Raw genomic sequence first — 12,892 nt, 5'->3', positions numbered from 1 at the left:
ATAAAACTGGGATCTGACATAAAGTCCCTTGATTTTAGAACAACCTTGTTTAACCTCACTTTCCGTTCGGCATAGCTGGCTGAGTACACAAGCTGCTATTATAATGTGAGATAACGTGTCCTTTGTATACACTGTCCTCTAGAGGGCAATATTGAGTAATTCAAGCCGGATCCTTCCTGTGGGTGGATATAATGAATGCAGGGAACAGTTCAAAGTTACTTCTGTATGTGAGACCAGGCTTAGTGCAACTCTCCTTCCTTCTGAAGACTCCTCTGGACTGTAAGGTAAAGGGAAACGTCCCTGCGGGTTTTTTTCTTCTATCTGTAAACTAAGTCTTTTTTTTGTAAAAAAATTATAGGGCTGTATAACTCTTTTATTCCCAATTGATAAGGATTGTGTAAATAAAAATTGTGTAAGGTAGATTGACAAAGAGGGAGGAATATAAATTCTCAATAATCTATAATATTTTTTGTAATAAGATATAAAGATATATATAATCTATCAGTATATATATATATATATATATATATATATATATATATATATGTATTTAAGTGTACTATATAATGACTGCACATACTAATTCCATTGAAAGGCAATGAGCTGTAGCTAAGCAATCTTGCACACACATACTGTTGCTATCTGATTATGACTGTATAACAATATTGCACATCATAAATTCAGGGTATAGGTTTTTCAGAGAGGGCGCCGCGGCTGATTAAAGCTAATCAATAGTTAACGTATTCTATTTTTTGAGCCGGTTAACTTCACTCAAACATATACAAGTTATCAGATTAGGCTGGGTTCACACTGCGTTTTTGCAATCCATTTTTCTCATCTCAACGGATGAAAAACGGATTGCAAAAATGGATGCATTTGTGTGCATCCGTTTTGATCCGTTTTTCCATTGACTTCCATTATTAAAAAAAACGGATCAAAACGGATCCGTGTTTTTTTTGTCGGACACAAAAACGTCGCTGACACTATTTTTTTTTGTCCGTTAAAAAAAACGGATCCGTTAAACGTATACTAAAAACGCAGTGTGAACCCAGCCTTATTCATACAATCTGTGTACAAACAACTCAAACATAACACTGTTTTGTGTTCTTCTTTTATAGTAATTCTAGTAATTTGCGTTGTGTATAGCGATGAGCGAACATGTTCGCAAATGTTAGCATATTTGTACAAATATGACACCTATTGTTTGTGTCTGCCGATCACGAATAATTTTTTCAATGATCGGAATGGTTATAACGATCATATTCGAACTTGCGAACGTACTCCACGGCGGAATTCACGCTTTGCGCCTGAAAGTCTATACGCATGTGCGTAACTCCGAAACGTACGCAATCTCTACACAAATGAATGCAAATGAAATGCGTACGCAATTGCGTAATTTACGCTGTGCACCTGATAATCTGTACACGTGTGCAGACCGAAACGTACGCTTCTACTGTATGTTTGTTATTTGTGAATGTTCGGTGAACACAAACACGATTAGTTTTTTTATGTTAGTTATGGGATCCGAACAGAACATCGGGATGTTCGCTTATCACTAGTTGTGTATACTCTCCAGCAACAGTTTCCCGTGTTTCTTCCCTCTATCGCAGCCATATGTATATTAGTTATGTGTGAATATGGCCATAAACTTCCCATTCAAATTAGTTTCATTGAGTTTTTTTCAAACAGTATGATTAAAGGGTAACTGTCAGCAGGTTAGAAGCACTAACTTTCTGATATTTCTCTATAGTGCACAAGGCGCTGAGGATGAAGCTGAGTTTCTTAGGGTCCTTTCACATGTACAAATAAATCGCTTAAAGGGAACCTGTCACCCCAGTTGCCGGGGCAGAGCCTGCCTCAACCCCCCATTGCAGTCCATTATACTTACCCCTTCCACAAAGTCCTTTCAGCGATCGTTTAGTGAATGACAAGTGATGGGTTTTTTTCTTTTAAACGATAGTTGTTCAGACGAGAAGATAAATTGCTATGAAAAGTTGTTAATGCTATTGTAATTGCATTCGTATATATGCTGTAAATGATTGTAATTTTTTTGATCTTCAGCGCCATTTCTGTGCTATTAGCAGTTTCATCAATATCATAATTCAGCCATTCGCCCTACACCTGAAGATGCGCCATCCAGGAGTTACGTTTTATTTTACACAATGAAATCTAGACTCTATTGGTCTTAGTGGCCCTCTGTGCCTTCCAGTGTTTATTTGTTTTTGGGGTCTTAGTTCTGTATTTTGTGGTCATTCTACCTGGCTGAGCAATTGCTCAGTACTACAATTCCCAGAATGCTTTGCCTTCTCTCAGTTCCTTATTACAGTCCTCTGCTCCTGATGAGGTGGCGGATGGTCTCCTGAGGGATCTCCTCCCAGACCTGGACTAAAGCATCTGCCAATTCTTGGACAGTCTGTGGTGCAACGTGATGTTGGTGGATGGAGCGAGACATGGTGTCCCAGATGTGCTCAATCGGAAACAGGTAGCCCAGTCCATAGCTTCAATGCTTCATCTTGCAGGAACTGCTGACACACTCCAGCCACATGAGGTCTAGCATTGTCCGGCATTAGGAGAAACTCAGGGCCAACCACACCAGCATATGGTCTCAAAAGGGTCTGAGGATATCATCTCGGTACCTAATAGCAGTCAGGCTACCTCTGGGGAGCACATGGAGGGCTGTGCTGCACTCCAAAGAAATGCCACCCTACACCATTACTAACCCACTGCCAAACCGGTCATGCTGAAGGATGATGCAGGCAGCAGATCGCTCTCCAGGTCGTCTCCAGACTCTGTACGTCTGTCAAATGTGCTCAGTGTGAACCTGCTTTCATCTGTGAAAAGCACAGGGCGCCAAAGGCCAATTTGCCAATCCTGGTGTTCTCTGGCAAACGCCAAGTGTCCTGCACAGTGTTGGGCTGTGAGCACAACCCCCATCTGTGTATGTTGGGCCCTCATACCATCCTCATGGAGTCGGTTTCTAACCTTTTGTGCAGACACATACACATTTGTGGCCTGCTGTAGGTCATTTTACAGTGCTGGCAGTGCTCTTCCTGTTCCTCCTTGGCCTTAAAGGCGGAGGTAGCGGTCCTGCTGCTGGGTTGTTGCCTTCTACAGCCTCCTCCTTGACTCCTGGTATACTGAACTGTCTCCTGGTAGCGTCTCCAGGCTCTGAACACTACGCTGACAGACACAGCAAACCTTCTTGCCACAGCTTGCATTGATGTGCCTGGATGAGCTGCACTACCTACGCCACTTGTGTGGGTTGTAGAGTCCGTCTCAAGCTAACACGAGTGTGAAAGCGCCACCAAAATTCAAAAGTGACCAAAACATTAGCCAGAAAGCATAGATATTGAGAAGTGGATTGTGGTGGGGAACCTGCAGAACCATTCATTTGAGTGTGTCTTGCTAATTGTCAGTAATTTCCACCTGTTGTCTATTACATTTGCACAATATTATGTGAAATTGATTGATTGTGTTGCTTCCTAAGTGGATGTTTTGATTTCACAAAAGATTGATTTACTTGGAGTTATACTGAGTTGTTGAAGTGTTTCCTGGTCACTGGTCAGAGATGGTGACATCACTCCAGGGTGGGGCTAGAGCTCATACAATGGTGAAAATAAGTATTTGATACACTGCCAATTTTGCACATTTTCCAACCTTCAAAGATTGGAGATGTCTGTTATTTGTATCCTAGGTACAATTCACCTGTGAGAGACAAAATCTATAAAAAAAATTCCAGAAAGTGAAACAAAAAGTGTTTGATTTTTAAATAATTATTTAACACAATAAAAAAGGGAATGTAATAGTTGGTACAGAAATCTTTTTTTTTTTTTTTTTTTGCAATTACAGGGGTCAGGCGTTGCCTCCTAGTTCCCGGGCAAGATTGCGCACACTGCAGCAGGGATTTGTCCCACTGCTCCATGCAGATCTTTCAGGTTTAAGGGCTGTCGCTGGGCAACATTAAGTGGGTTTTCTATTGAGTTCAGATCTGAAGACTGGCTAGGCTACTCCAAGACCTTGAAATGCTCCTTAGTTTCCCTGGCTGTGTGTTTCAGGTTATTGCTGGAAGACCCAGCCACAACCCATTTTCAATGCTCTTACTGAGGGAAGGAGTTTGTTGGCCAAAATCTTAAATACATGGTCCCATCCATCCTCCCTCCAATAAGGTGCAATCGTCCCTTTGCAGAAAAGCACCACAAAAGTAATGTATGATGTTCCCACCCCCATACTTCACAGTTCTGACTGTGTTCTTTTAGTTGTACTCATCCTTCTTCCTCCAAATACGGAGGGTGGAGGACCACATGACCCACTCCCATGCCTCCTCTGGATCACCCAGATGATCATTAGCAAACTTTAAACGCGCCTGGATATTTGGTGTCTTGAGCAGTGGAACCTTTCGTGCCCTGCAGGACTTTATTCCATGAAGTCGTAGTGTGTTACTAACAGTAATCTTTGAAACTGTGGTCCCAGATCCCTTCCGGTCACTGGCCAGGCCCTCCCATGTAGTTCTGGGCTGATTTCTGACATTTTTCAGAATCATTTTAACCTCTTGAGTTGAGATCTTGCAAGGGATACCCAGACTGGGTAAGATTGACAGTCATCTTGAATTTCTTCCATTTTTGCGTTGCCTTTTCAGCAAGCTGCTTGTCTATAGTCCTGTAGCCCATTCCAGCCTTGTGGAGATCTACAATATTTTCCCTGGTTTCCGCAGACAGTTCTTTGGTCTTGGCCATGGTGTAGAGGTTAGAGTGTGATTGATTCACACGTCCTGACCAAACAGTTTACGCGTTTCGGCACTTTCCACGTCTTGATCACAACTGAGTATCATACTCAAAGCCTGTAAAGCACCAAAACACGTAAACTGCTTGGTATTCCTGTTTTGTAAAGATTTTTTCTAAAGAAATTGAAAGCTTTTATTCGAAGATTAGGTGCTGGATATTTGTCGTATTTCTATGTGTGATCCTGGTTCCGGATCTTGCCGTGCACCCACATCGGGACTGCTAGCTGGGTGAGCTGACTATTACTGGTTCTATAAGTGATCTACGGGTCGGTATTTCGACATTCGAGTTAGTGCACACAGGTCTGTGAGAGCCAGAATTCTTGCTGGTTGTAGTAAAATGCTAATTATTTAAAATTCATACTATGTGATTTTCTTAATTTTTCTGATAGATTCTGTCTCTCGTAGTTGAAGTGTACCTAAGATAAAAAATTACACACCTGTCCAGTCTTTGTAGGTGGGAAAACTTGCCAAATCATCAGTGTATCAAATACTTTTTTCCCCCACTTTAGATAAGATCCAGCCAAACCTCCTCTGACTTTAGAGGATGATGCGTGCTCTACATACAGAGAGAGTAGCTGTAGACAATACACATTAGGGGGAATTAAGGAAATAATGCTACTGCTTGGTTTGTGAAAAACGGCAAGGCAAACAATGGGCAAGGCAAAACAATATATTCATGCTATAATAACTCTAAACAATGTACAGAATAGACCTAGTATTAGGCTCACAGGAAACTTTACCACTAATTCAGAAAGTCAATTACGAAGCTAGAAGTATTTCCCTTGTTCTGGTTTGATTCGGGAATGAGGGTTAAAGTTCAGTCTGTCACAACAAATAAACATTGGGATAATAATTCACCTGGATCCCTCCCTGCCTGGATAGATCTCACTTCTTTACATACATTTGATTAGTTTGTTCCTGTAGCTGACACCTGATTTCCACACCTGAGGACTTACACCTGCTAGCAATTATAAATCATGGTGAAAATCTACACCAGCTCAAAGCACTCTCTTATGCTGCATTTACACGGAGCAATAATTTGCCCAATTGCTCGTTTAACAATTTTAAAGCAACGATTTGGTTTTTATAACCATCAGCGTTTACCTCCCCACAGTTCTTCTGCCCTCTGCTCACTTCCTGGGGCTGCCACTGTAGCTTCAGAGCAGAAGAGGACAGACCATAGAGGGGTATGTAGACAGTTTAATGGCAAGAGCTGCACGGATATCGCAAATGATGTCTGTTCAGCCCTTGCTTAACGATTATCGAGCTATGTAGCTGCCCTATAAGAAAATTTAATAAACATATTATGCTTACCTCTCTTTGCTCCCCCAGTGCCCCGATGCAGTTGCTGGTGACCCCCACTATCTGTAGCCGCCATTGCGTGTAGCGATTCAGTCTATGGATTCTATGCCAGGAGCGCGCTCCGGCCGGTAGCGCGATCTCAACCGGCTTCAGCGTTCCGTGTGCGTAGAGTGTGACGTCACAATAACTCACTACGGAGTCTCAAAGGGACCATCCAACGTTTCAGCGTGACTTACGCCTTCTTCATCCCTGAATCGCTACACGCATCTGCCACAACTGCTACTAAAACAAGCCAACTGAGGATAATCACACAGAGGATACCGTACTAGCTTCTACATCGAGACTGAGTAAGTTTCATTTACCGTATTGCTCTTATTTGTCATTTGGATACCAGAGTGAGAGTAGTGGCGCTTGGTACATACGTTTAACTATTTACAAGGTAAGCATAACATGTTTATGTTTTCTTATATGACAGCAACATATAAACAAATGTGCAAGTGCCGAGTAACCCCTTTAACACTGCATAGATTCCATAGAAATGGTCTAACTAACAGAGGCTTAAAAATATGATCTAGTGCAGTGCTTCTCAAACTGTAAGGCGGGCCTCACCAGTGAGGCGCCCCCTAGTTGTTGGTGAGGCGCAGCTTAGGGGGCAGTTCTCACAAAAGTGATCATAAGCTGCACAATCCTTTCCCTGACTCCAACAATTTCTGCTTTAGGAACATTATTGACTCATTTTGTATTTATTTTATGTTATCCAGAGATTAGGAGACAAATAGAGGGTAGACTGAGCTATAGTTTTTATGTTTGCTTGGACTTCTAACATAGATGGTCAGGCCCCCGCATCCTCTTGGTACGTCTGACGCCTCACAGGTCCCCAACTGGCATCTTCATTAAATAGTACCCGCAAAACACCAGTGTCAACATCTACAGTGAAGAGGCGGCTGCGGGATTTTGGGCTTCAGGGCAGAGTGGCAAAGAAAAAGCCAAATCTGAGATTGGCCAATAAAAGAAAAAGATGAAGATGGGCAAAAGAACACAGACATTGGACAGAGGAAGACTGGAAAAAAGTGTTGTGGAGGGATGAATCCAAGTTTGAGGTGTTTGGATCACAAAGAAGAACGTTTGTGAGACGCAGAACAAATGAAAAGATGCTGGAAGAATGCCTGACGCCATCTGTTAAGCATGGTGGAGGTAATGTGATGGTCTGGGGTTGCTTTGGTGCTGGTAAGGTGGGAGATTTGTACAGGGTAAAAGGGATTCTGAATAAGGAAGGTTATCACTCAATTTTGCAACGCCATGCCAACGCCATGCCATACAGCGCTTGATTGGAGCCAATTTCATCCTACAACAGGACAATGACCCTAAACACACCTCTAAATTGTGCAAGAACTATTTACAGCAGAAGCAGGCAGCTGGTATTCTATCGGTAATGGAGTGGCCAGCGCAGTCACCAGATCTGAACCCCATTGAGCTGTTGTGGGAGCAGCTGGACCGTATGGTACGCCAGAAGTGCCCATCCAACCAATCCAACTTGTGGGAGCTGGTTCTAGAAGCGTGGGGGGCAATTTCTCCAGCTTACCTCAACAGATTAACAGCTAGAATGCCAAAGGTGTGCAATGCTGGAATTGCTGCAAAAGGAGGATTCTTTGACGAAAGCAAAGTGTGATGTAAAAACAATGTTATTTCACATACAAATCATTATCTCTAACCTTGTCAATGTCTTGACTCTATTTTCTATTCATTTCACAACGTATGGTGGTGAAGAAGTGTGACTTTTCATGGAAAACACAAAATAGTTTGGGTGACCCCAAACTTTTGAACGGTAGTGTGTGTTACTTAGACATCACAGCGTATGTGCTGTATTCCAGTCATCAAATTGTTGAAAACTCAACCCTTCATACAGCATTTACCATGCTTGCAATATACCAAAGTTATTGCAGTAACATGCACAAACCGAACAACAAAGAGATAAGTCGTAGTCCTGGTGCTCTTCTTTAGCTTTTTCATGTTAGCACATGTTCTTGGTCATTAAAAAGTACATAAAACTCACAGGTGCTTCAGAAGCAATGGCCTGCCTCTGCCTGTCCTCTCTTTAGCTTTAGATTCTTTTTTTTCCTGCAGAGTTATATACCTGTTTGCAGCTGGGACACAGCGTTTTCTTTTATCGGACGTTTTACTATTTTGTGTTACACAGATAATGAATTGTGTCATGTGAAACGGGAAATGCGTGACTCATAAAATAGGGAAATAAAGTGGTATCATTTGCATGTGCTACGTCTATCTGCTAAATGTACAAGAACATTTTAGAGATGGAAAACCATTATAAAAATAGGATTTTGCTCCTCAGTCATATATGTATCTCTCTAGTTACTGTAAACTGTGTATGTTGCAAATGTGTCAGATAAGGTATACAACTATTATAGGAGACCAATATATTTAGGGGAAATGTACAAAATATTAACCTGGAATATTTCTGTAGAAAACATATGGTAACTTTGATCCCATTTATATCATGTGCTGCTGCCCTGTTCCTACCTCTACCCAGTATTCTGCCCTTAAAGGGAACCTGTCACCAAGACAATGCTATCTAATCTATCTGTGGTGACCTCCCGCGGTGGTATGGAGGAGGTACAGCCGGTCACTTGCTAGATGGTGAAGTGTGACACCAGTTCTATGGGGGTTGGCAGAGATATAGCCGGGCCCAGTGATGTTATGTCGTGACACCAGTGCCGGTTGGGCACACAGGTATGGGGGCACACCTGCTTTTATTTTAAAGGGCAGGTTATACCTTGTTCCCCTGTGGACAGTGACCTGCCAGGTTGTTGCGGGGTCCCTTGAGCTGTTGTCAAGGTGGTCCGGAGTGGAATAGTGACCCACTCGGACTATTTGTACTGCCACCCACAGAAAGGGGAGATGACTCAAGGAGTGTGTGTGTACTGTGTTAGTGCTTGATTAGGAATTACAGAGTCTCTTTATCATAAATAAAATCTGTTTTACTCAGAAAGACTTGTATGCAGCAGATCATACAGCTTTGCATTGATATAAAACGTTTCACTTGACAAGACACTTGATAGCTTAGGATCCAGATCTGTAGTGAGAGTATAGAGAGTGGTACAGTCATGTTGACTGGGTTGTGTGCTGAGAGGTATATAGAAGAATCAGAAGAGTAGAGAGGAGGATGTTGTGAGAGTCCCCAACCAAGTAGTACTGTGCTCTGTCGGGATGTAGGAGGTAGAAATAGAAGAATAGTTGAGAAGAGCGAGAGAATACTTGTGCCTGTGTTTTGACTCTTTGGTCTTTGCACTACCTATTGTCCTAACAGTGTCGGGGGACCCGTCCTAGTGAGTGACACAAGCCCCAGACCCTGTTACCTGGGATGAGCGGAGTGCTGAGGGTTCCCTGCTTACACCCGCGCTGCAAGATAAAGTTCATAGGCTTCTAGCAACTTTATCTGGATCAGTTCCTTTACTTTTCTTTGTGGATACTGTCCTGCACTGTGTCTCTCCTTGTCCACGGCGTGGGTTGAGATGATCTCTGACGTGTTCTCTCTAGTGAAGGGTTTAACACTGCATAATGTTTAGTGGAGTTACTGGAGAAACTGTAGGTTGCATGTGCCTTGGTCTGCTTCTAGACTGCACACTGAGACTGGAGACCTGGCAGAGGGCCGGAGCCCAACTGGACCACTGTAGAGAGCGTTCTGGCTTGTGTCCTTCCTCTACAAAGTCGAGCAGCAAAAGACACTACACTTCCTCTACCCATGTGACTTCCTATTTACAGCCCCTGTAAGGTGTGCTGTGAATGGGTGAAGAGTGCAGAAGGAAAGAGAGAAATGATAGGATAGAAGAAAAAAGTACTCTCATTGGTCTACAGATCCATGTGACATATAAATAATAACCCCTTCAATACTACATCTGTGCAATAACTAAGTACATATACTTACAACAGCGACATCTTGTGGGGAAACTTTAGCACTACTACATCACCACTTACATCCAAAAAGTACAGGCTTTTACGAAGGGTGTAACCAATAGCAACATCCGCGGTGGGATACCACATATCATGTTATAGAGCAGAAACAACTGAGCAGATTGATATATATATCTGTGTGGGAAAAGATTCAGAATAACTTGTAACATGTTGATTGAAATCCCTGCTCATTCTGTGAGCTGGACTCTTTAGCATGGAAACATCAGAGATTTCAATCAATAAATTACAGGTTATGCTGAATATTTCCCATAAAGATATATATAAATCTGTTTAGCTCCTTTTGCTCTATAACATGATGCTGATAGTTTAGGTAGCGTTTTCATGGTGACAGAGAGAGAAAAAAAAGTTTTTATATATTGTTGCAAGTATATAGAAACAATAAAGAAGCTATGCTTCTACCACTTTTTTTTTATTATTTCTTTATTTTTTTTAAAAAAGCATGTAGGGTTACCCCTATTTCCATAACCAGCCAGGTGAAAAAAACACACAGCAGCAGCCTAGTAGTACCAGGGCAGGAAGAGCCATCTATCTTGGCCCTCTTCAGCCTAATAATACTAGCTTGCCACCTCCTGCCTCCAGGACTACTGGCACCTGGTAGCCCTGTGGCAGTTGATACTGGGGTAATAAGGGGGGTGGGGGGGGGGGCAGTGTTAACTATTTTACACTTAGCCACTACTAAGCCTGTAGTAAAAAAAAGACAATACACATTTGAAAAATATTTTATACCATCTACTGGTAATTTTTTTTTTAACTCTCAGTAACCCCTGTAACCACATAGTTTTCTGTTGTCAAATACTTATACTTAAACAGTGTTTTCGCTAAGGCTGGGTTCACATTGCATTTTGGCAGAAAAGATCCGTTTTGATTTTTTTTTTATGTAAGTCAATAGAAAACAGTGTTTACTGTGCGGGAACATTATTGTTATATTTAAATTAGACAATTCCACGCCATAAAAAACAAATATGTTTATTTTTTTTTACGTATTTTTATTTGTAAAATGGGAAATAAAGTGTCTTCATCCTTTATTGGGGCAAGGTTAGGGTTATATTTTAAAAATAATTTTGTTTTATTTATGCTTTTTAAAGGGGTACTCTGGAGAACAAACATTATTTTCAAATCAACTGATGTCAAAAAGTTATATAGATTTGTAAATTACTTCTATTAGATCACAAGCCTTCTAGTAATTATCAGTTGCTGTATGTCCTGCAGGAAGTGGGGTATTCCTTTCAGTCTGACACAGTGCTCTCTGCTGCCATGTTGGTCTGTCACATTAAAGGGGTTATCCAGTGCTACAAAAACATGGCCACTTTCTTTCAGAGACAACACGACTCTTGTCTCCAGTTCAGGTGCGGTTTGCAATTAAGCTCCATTCACTTCAATGGAACTGAGCAGCAAAACCCCGACCAAGCTGGAGACAAGAGTAGTGCTGTCTCTGGAAGAAAGTGGCCATGTTTTTGTAGCGCTGGATAACCATTTTAACTGACCATAGCAGTAGCAAATCCCCATAGAAAACCTCTACTGCTCTGGACAGTTTCTGTCACAGACAGAGATGTCAGCGGAAAGCACTGTGCCAGACTGGAAAGAATACACCATATCCTGCAAGACATAGAGCAGCTTATAAATATTGAAAGACTTGAAATTTTTTAATAGAATTAGATTACAAATCTGTATAACTTTCTGACACCAGTTATTTAAAAAAACCTAGGGGACTACTATAAGCAGTAATTAGCTTATCCTGATTAATGCCATGCCACTGCATAGCATTAATATAGTAAGATTGGTGCTCTGCATGTGGAGTCTGGCCAAGACAGATTCTAGATGCAGATTGCTCATCCGACAGGATGGAGTTACATTTTATTCCTTCGTCTGCCAGTGACAGGTACCGCTCCTGTCACTGACCCCTCTAAACAATGTAATCAGAGTTTAAGGGGTTAATGGAAGGAAGTATTGTGATCACTGTGGCCTGTCATTATGCCTGCTGCTGGCACATTGGTGCCAATGTGAGGGTCCTAATAGATAAAGTCATTTTTCACTTTCTCTGATGCAGCTGTATGGATACATGAAGTGGTTAAAATAGGTGAATGGATTTCTCTGATCAATATATGAAAAAACACACAATAGTTGAAAGAGACACATTTTTGGCTCTGCTACAAAAAAAATATGAATCTTATCTATAAACCTCTCTCCACCCACGATTCTGTTATTTCACCTGAACAGGCTACTGAAGAATATGCAATATACAAATAATAGGAGGGCACCACCCCAAGATAAATACTGAGTTCAGGCTTAGGCTTTATTTATACCACATTAGTGTGAAAGAAGGATACTTACAAAGATACAACTGGCTAGGAAAAGAGGACCTAAGCTTATCCGTCATCTACCTACATTACAGTGATCCCTCAACTTACAATGGCCTTAGGTTTCAACATACAATGGTCATTTTTGGACCATCATAACTTGAGACCAGACTCAACATACAATGCTACAGATAGTCAGGATCTTGCAAACATGTAAATAACTAGATGATTAACCAATAAAAGTGGCCATTTTACTGGTACAACCCCCAGTATTACTACATTCTACATGTCCTGTACTGCTCTTTACCTACACTAGGATGAGCTGCTCCTATGGGCATCAAGGTGAGGTGAGCTTTATGGTATTTTTTTAGGACCCTGTGTGATCTGTACAGGACCCTGGAAAATCTCCAGTCCTCTACATAGAAAATAATTTCTAAATATTGTATATACGGACTTGATTTACCTATGTTAGTTATCTGCTTATTTTTATTGCAAAGTTTTCTCAGTTTGGGATCAAAATCTT

At 41.5% G+C, this 12,892-nt stretch overlaps 1 protein-coding gene across 2 annotated transcripts in view; it reads left to right on the top strand.

Annotated features, from left to right (window-relative positions):
• The first annotated feature begins 201 nt into the window (after positions 1-201).
• The window catches only part of HPGDS (hematopoietic prostaglandin D synthase), a 49,689-nt gene continuing 36,998 nt past the window's right edge, over positions 202-12,892 (top strand). Inside the window, exon 1 of one of the 2 annotated variants that reach the window (XM_069978333.1) lies at positions 202-284. The gene's annotated coding sequence lies outside the window, so the exon portion shown is untranslated. The remainder of the gene's footprint in view (positions 285-12,892) is intronic. The other variant, XM_069978334.1, reaches the window with a different exon arrangement.

This window comes from Dendropsophus ebraccatus, chromosome 7 (genome assembly GCF_027789765.1).
Source record: "Dendropsophus ebraccatus isolate aDenEbr1 chromosome 7, aDenEbr1.pat, whole genome shotgun sequence".
Taxonomy (NCBI): domain Eukaryota; kingdom Metazoa; phylum Chordata; class Amphibia; order Anura; family Hylidae; genus Dendropsophus; species Dendropsophus ebraccatus.
This window is presented reverse-complemented; position numbering and strand designations above follow the sequence as displayed.